The following is a 7,415-nucleotide window of genomic DNA, read 5'->3' on the forward strand; positions in this document are numbered from 1 at the left end:
GTCAAGTGCTTTGGTGTATCTATAAATACGACGCCCAGGGGCTTTTTTTCTTTTTTGGCTTGCTTAGTGATGAGGTGGAGAACCTTTAAGTTCTCAGAGCAGCCAGGTGCCGCAATGAACCCCTTTTGCCTCGCATTCAATGGACACACTTTCTCCAACCTGTTTGTCAGTATTCTTGAAAATAGCCGCAGCATGATAGACCGGATGGTAAGAGGCCTCCAATTCCCTAGTTCCTTCAGAGCCTCTGGGTCCATCATTTTTGGGATCAGTAAGGATCTGCATTCCTTAATATCATCAGGTATGATACCTGTAACCAACCATGCGTTGAATAACCCCGCCAGTGTTTCGCCCTCTGGATCCACGCGGACCAGATCATTCAAGCTGACTTGATCAGGACCCGGAGCCATTTTCTTATTCATCTCCTTGATGCTTTTCAACATTTCCTTAGCACTTATGAACAGATCAAAAGATGAGTTATCAGCTGTAGCATGAGATTTGAATTGGCCAAGCCCTTCAAAGGGGGTTTGAGTCTTCCATTTGTCTTTGTACGCGAGGAAGACCTCTTCTAGTGGAATTTGACACTGGAGGCGTACAGTGCGGTCACGATGGAGGCGAGTTTGCACCTGTCGTTCTCAAAGAGGTGCTGGTACCATTGATAGGTACTTTTCTTAGCCGCCCTTTTTGTCATCCAGGACTTGTTCTTTCCACTTTTAGGGTTTTGGGCTTTTTTGTTCCCTTTTTTCTTTAGGCTCATTCTCAGGTGCTAGGAAGGAAGAGAGAACATCAATGGAAGTTGTTTCGACAGCCGATCTGATATTGGGGTCCCCCGCGACCCATGCGCTAAGGATCTCGGACTCAAACGTAGCAAGGCCCAGATGTTGTGGTCCTTTGCTTTGGTCAGTAGCTTAACTTCGCGCATATACATGTTCTTGAGCCCCGTGATGGTAGGCGGCTCATCAGATCGGACTTCCAGATGGTATGCGTTTGCTCCAAGTCCTGGGTCAGCACTCTCAGATTTGGTCTTACTGCTTAGGTTCAGCAGTCGACGTTTGTCGATGATTTGCTTAGCCATTTTGGTCTTCATGGCTTCAGCAATGAGTTTGTTAATGTACTTTTCGCCCGAGTACATTTTGTCAAAATCGATAAAAAACAACTCTTCCTTAGCTGACCAACAACTCGTGTTTTCCACGCTGCAAGTTTTGTTTAGGTTGACTGGCTTGGATTCTTTCTGCATTTCGTACCACGGGGTGGGTCCGTCTCTTATGTTGAGAGAGACCAGATATATGTATCTGAGGATTAAATCAAGGCAGCTTCTACTCCTTGGACTCTCCCAAGGAAATAATGTTTCTGCACAAGGTACCCAAAACTTTTAACAGTAAGAAATTAAATGAAATGGCCACACGATGGCACCAGAACCTAAGAAATGAGAAGCCATCTGCTTCTTCAATGTGAATTGTGCTGAAAAGGGATGTATTTTCTCTTTGGCTCCCAGCCCCCCCACTCTAACTCACTAATCCTCACTCCCCTCCCCCAACCAGGAATAGAACCCAGGAGGCCTGACTCTCAAGCTACACCCATGGGCTCTAACCATTGGGCCCGACTTGGCAAGGTTAGAACCTACGACTCTTAACTCAGCCCTCACCGCTTTAGCCCACTAGACCCCACTCTCTGTGACAAAGGAAGAGCTCAGAGACTCCTGTGCTATCCACCTCACCTGCCTGCCTGTATTGCACTTGAACTCCAATGGGGTTTCCTTGAGCAAAAAGAAGGATTCTGGGTGGACTCCTCCTGAAGCTCGAAATAACAGAATGGACTTCTACACAGAATGCTTCCACCGACGTGCACGGGCTGAAATTGTGGAAAAGCAGCATCACTTGCCCCATAACCTCAGCCGTGCAGAACACAATGCCATCCACAGCCTCAGAAACAACTCTGACATCATAATCAAAAAGGCTGACAAAGGAGGTGCTGTCATCATGAATAGGTCGGAATATGAACAAGAGGCTGCTAGGCAGCTCTCCAACACCACTTTCTACAAGCCTTTACCCTCTGATCCCATTGAGGATTACCAAAAGAAACTACACCATCTGCTCAAGAAACTCCTTGAAAAAGCACATGAACAAATCCGCACAGACACACCCCTAGAACCCCGCCCTGGGGTATTCTATCTGCTACCCAAGATCCATAAACCTGGAAATCCTGGATGCCCCATCATCTCAGGCATTGGCACCCTGACAGCAGGATTTTCTGGCTATGTAGACTCCCTCCTCAGGCCCTACGCTACCAGCACTCCCAGCTATCTTCGAGACACCACTGATTTCCTGAAGAAACTACAATCCATCGGTGATCTTCTTGAAAACACCATCCTGGCCACTATTGATGTAGAAGCCCTCTACACCAACATTCCACACAAAGATGGACTACAAGCCATCAGGAACAGTATCCCCGATAATGTTTCAGCTAACCTGGTGGCTGAACTTTGTGACTTTGTCCTCACCCATCACTATTTCACATTTGGGGACAATGTATACCTTCAAATCAGTGGCACTGCGATGGGTACCCGCATGGCCCCACAGTATGCCAACATTTTTATGGCTGACTTAAAACAACGCTTCCTGAGCTCTTGTCCCCTAATGCCCCTAATCTACTTGTGCTACATTCATGACATCTTCATCATCTGGACCCAGGGAAAAGAAGCCCTTGAGGAATTCCACCATGATTTCAACAATTTCCATCCCACCATCAACCTCAGCCTGGACCAGTCCACACAAGAGATCCACTTCCTGGACACTACGGTGCTAATAAGCGATGGTCACATAAACACCACCCTATATCGGAAACCTACTGACCGCTATAACTACCTACCTGCCTCTAGCTTTCATCCAGATCACACCACATGATCCATTGTCTACAGCCAAGCTCTGCGATATAACCGCATTTGCTCCAACCCCTCAGACAGAGACAAACACCTACAAGATCTCTATCATGCATTCTTACAACTACAGTACCCACCTGCTGAAGTGAAAGAAACAGATTGACAGAGCCAGAAGAGTACCCAGAAGTCACCTACTACAGAACAGGCCGAACAAAGAAAATAACAGAATGCCACTAGCCATCACCTTCAGCCCCCAACTAAAACCTCCCCAACGCATCATTAAGGATATACAACCTATCCTGAAGGACGACCCATCACTCTCACAGATCTTGGGAGACAGGCCAGTCCTTGCTTATAGACAGCCCTCCCCAACCTGAAGCCAATACTCACCAGCAACCACACACCACACAACAGAACCACTAACCCAGGAACCTAGCCTTGCAACAAAGCCCGTTGCCAACTCTGTCCACATATCTATTCAGGGGACACCATCATAGGGCTTAATCACATCAGCCACACTATCAGAGGCTCGTTCACCTGCGCATCTACCAATGTGATATATGCCATCATGTGCCAGCAATGCCCCTCTGCCATGTACATTGGTCAAACTGGACAGTCTCTATGTAAAAGAATAAATGGACACACATCAGACGTCAAGAATTATAACATTCAAAAACCAGTCGGAGAACACTTCAATCTCTCCGGTCACTCGATTACAGACCTGAGAGTGGCTATCCTTCAACAAAAACACACTTCAATCTCTCCGGTCACACGATTATAGACCTTGGAGTGGCTATCCTTCAACAAAAAAGCTTCAAAAACAGACTCCAACGAGAGACTGCTGAATTGGAATTAATTTGCAAACTGGATACAATTAATTTAGGATTGAACAGAGACTGGGAGTGGATGAGTCATTACATAAAATAAAACTATTTCCCCATGTTATTTCTCCCCCCACCCCACCCCCTACTGTTCCTCAGACGTTCTTGTTAACGGCTGGAAATGGCCCAACTTGATCATCACCACAAAAGGTTTTCCTCCTTGCCCCCCCTCCTTCCTGCTGGTAATAGCTCATCTTAAGTGATCACTCTTCTTACAGTAAGAAAAGGAGTACTTGTGGCACCTTAGAGACTAACAAACTCTAAGGTGCCACAAGTACTCCTTTTCTTTTTGCGAATACAGACTAACACGGCTGCTACTGTGAAACCTCTTCTTACAGTGTGTATTATAAAACCCATTGTTTCATGTTCTCTGTGTGTGTATATAAATCTCCCCACTGTATTTTCCACCGAATGCATCGGATGAAGTGAGCTGTAGCTCACGAAAGCTTATGCTCAAATAAATTTGTTAGTCTGTAAGGTGCCACAAGACTCCTTTTCTTTTTTGCGAATACAGACTAACACGGCTACTACTCTGAAACGGGTAATTTTAGGTGCACGTTCCAAATAGTGCAATGAACCAGACAGAAGGGAGAGCAGGGTAGGAGGCATTGCAATAAGTATAGCAACATAATTAAGGGAAACATTTATTAATGACGTGTCAATAAAAGGTCAGAATCTGATTATGTCAGTGTCTCCTTAGAGGACATTGTGATTGTTTTAAATTTGTCATCCAAACCGAGCCACCATCTACCACATATTTTAACCTCTTCTTCTCTTACCATTGCTGATCATCAGTGAAGGGGGGGGAGAGAGAGTGAGGAAAAGAGAGACCTAGAGACTGAAGCAAACATTTCTTTGCTCCTTGCTTGACTTTGTCAGTTATTTGGGGTACAAACTCACCCACCACCCAATTTCTCTCCTGGCTTCAATGGGATGGAAGACTTCAGCTGTCAGTGGAACTTGGGGTGCTCTGGACATTAGTGTGAGCTGGGACCCGACTCACTCTACCCATCCAGCTCCATCCAGTTCTATGCACTGCTGCAGTTCAAATTCCCTAAGACCATTCCCCCCCCCCACTCCCCTCTCCTACATTCCCCATCTGTACCTTCAGTGCCCCTCACACACTTTCTAAGAACATAAGAAAGGCCATATTGAGTCAGACCAATGGTCCATCTAGCCCACTGTTCTGTCTTCTGACAGTGGCCAATGATAGATGCTTCACAGGAAATGAACAGAACAGGTAATCACCAAGTGATCATCCATCCCCTGTCGCCCATTCCCAGCATGGAACTAGGGACAGACAGGGGCTAGGGACATTTCAGAGCATGGTTTTGCATCCCTGCCCATCCTGGCTAATAGCCACTAATGGACCTATCCTCCATGAATTTATCTAGTTCTTTTTTGAACCCCGTTATAGCCTTGGCCTTCACAACATCCTCTGGCAAAGAGTTCCACAGGGTGACTGCTCGTTGTGTGAAGAAATAGTTCCTTTTGTTTCTCTTAAACCTGTTGCCTATTCATTTAATTTGGTAACTCCTAGTTCTTGTGTTCTGAGAAGGAGTGAATAACAGTTCTTTATTCACTTTCTCCACAGTAGTCATCATTTTATAGACCTCTCGCATAACCCCCTTAGTCATCTCTTTTCCAAGCTGAAAAGTCCCAGTTTTATTAACCTTTCCTCATATGGAAGCTGTTCCTTACACCTCATCATTTTTGTTTCCCTTTTCTGTACCTTTTCCAATTACAATATATCTTCTTTGAGATGAGGCGACAAGAGCTTCATGCTGTATTCAAAATGTAGGCATGAAAAGTGAGGGAGCGTGGCCTATCCTCCAGATGGCTGGAGGGACAGCTGAGCTCCCTCCCAAAGCCTAACAAGCCTCCATCCAAAGCTGCCTATTTTCTTCAGCTGCCTTGCTTCTCAGGTGGCTTCTTCTGTGCAAGTGTCTTCTTCCTTGCAGGTGTCTTCCAGCTGCTTCTATCTTCAAGGTCCCTGATCCCATTACAGGATTTAACTTGTCAACTGTTGATCTTATATACTATTTGATCTCCCAAGTTCAGCCAATCAACTTCCAACTTTTCTTAGCTCCACCCTTGATAGGTAGCTCCTCCCCCTCCATAGACTTCTATAGGGCTATAATGTATATCTATGGGACTTTGCTGATGCAACCTCATTCATCTACTGCATCACCCAGAAATGGTGCAATCCTACCTCCTGATTGCATCATCTCTATACATTCCTGTGGGCTCCTATGTATTCCTATGGATTTTTTCTTAGCTGACCTTTGGATGAACCCTAGCTACTTGCTCTGACCTTTGGATGAACCATAGCCACCCGCTTGTTTGAAAGTCTCATATATTCCTGTGGGCTACAATGTATTTCTACGGAGTTTTGCCGAGTCATTCCTGACAGCATAATCCCTATACATTCTTATGGGCCTTTATGTGTTCCTATGGAGTCTTTCATTGCATCATCCTATAGCTGGATTTTCTCATTTAAACTATTATTAATTTTTCTTTAATTAAGGCTTTATTCTTAAAATTAATCACTACTCCAAGCATCCCAAAGGGACACTATCATCACTCATTTTATGTCCAATTAAACAAGTTATAATTTTGGTTAATTTAAACCCTTTCTGGAGGTTTTTCTGCAATCCTTCAATTTGGGTGCTACAAGGTAATTCCAAACAGCTAAGGAAAAATCTCTCACTACATCAGGTGGTGGTGAGGGACCGCTGCTACTCCGTTTACCACTGGGGGACCAGCCACTGCTCTGGCCACCCCAGTACTGCTGCTGGGAGCCCCCGAGCTGCGGCTGCTCCCTCTGCCCCTAGGACCACTGCTCAAGTGGTCCCCAAGGCCAGCCGCATCAGTCGCTGCTTGGGTGGCCCTAGGGTCAGCCACGCTGGCCACTGTAGAAGTCACAGAGGTCGCAGGAAGTCACAGAACCCCTAATAATGAGGCAAATCCCTCTTTGCTATGACTGCAGTTCCTGGAAGAGAAGAACAGAAAGTGAAGAGAGACGCTCCCTGTCACCTCTCTCCCCAGTTCATAGAAGATTAGGGTGGGAAGAGAGCTCAGGAGGTCATCTAGTCCAATCCCCTGCTCAAAGCAGGACCAAACACCAACTAAATCATCCCAGCTAGGGATTTGTCAAGCTGGGCCTTAAAAACCTCTAAGGATGGAAATTCCACCACCTCCCTAGGTAACCCATTCCAGTGCTTCACCACCCTCCAAGTGAAATAGTGTTTCCTAACATCCAACCTAGACCTCTCCCATTGTAACTTGAGACCATTGCTTCTTGTTCTGTCATCTGCCACCACTGAGAACAGCTGAGCTCCATCCTCTATGGAACCCCTCAATTCAGGTAGTTGAAGGCTGCTATCAAATCCTCCCTCACTCTTCTCTTCTGCAGACTCTATAATCTCATCTCACTGGGTTCCTTGTGCTGGTGTCATGGGGGTGACATTCGAATTCTGAGTTTTTTGGGGGGAGTAGGCAGAAAAGTTTCCCATTTTTGTTCCAGTAACTGGTTATGTCCTGGGTCATATGTCCTCTGACACAGAATCATGTGCAAACTAGATACCATTAACTTGGGTTTGAATAGAGACTGGGAGTGGGACAGGCTGGGTCATTACACATATTGAATCTATTTCCCA

Source organism: Dermochelys coriacea, chromosome 8 (assembly GCF_009764565.3).
Source record: "Dermochelys coriacea isolate rDerCor1 chromosome 8, rDerCor1.pri.v4, whole genome shotgun sequence".
Lineage (NCBI taxonomy): Eukaryota > Metazoa > Chordata > Testudines > Dermochelyidae > Dermochelys > Dermochelys coriacea.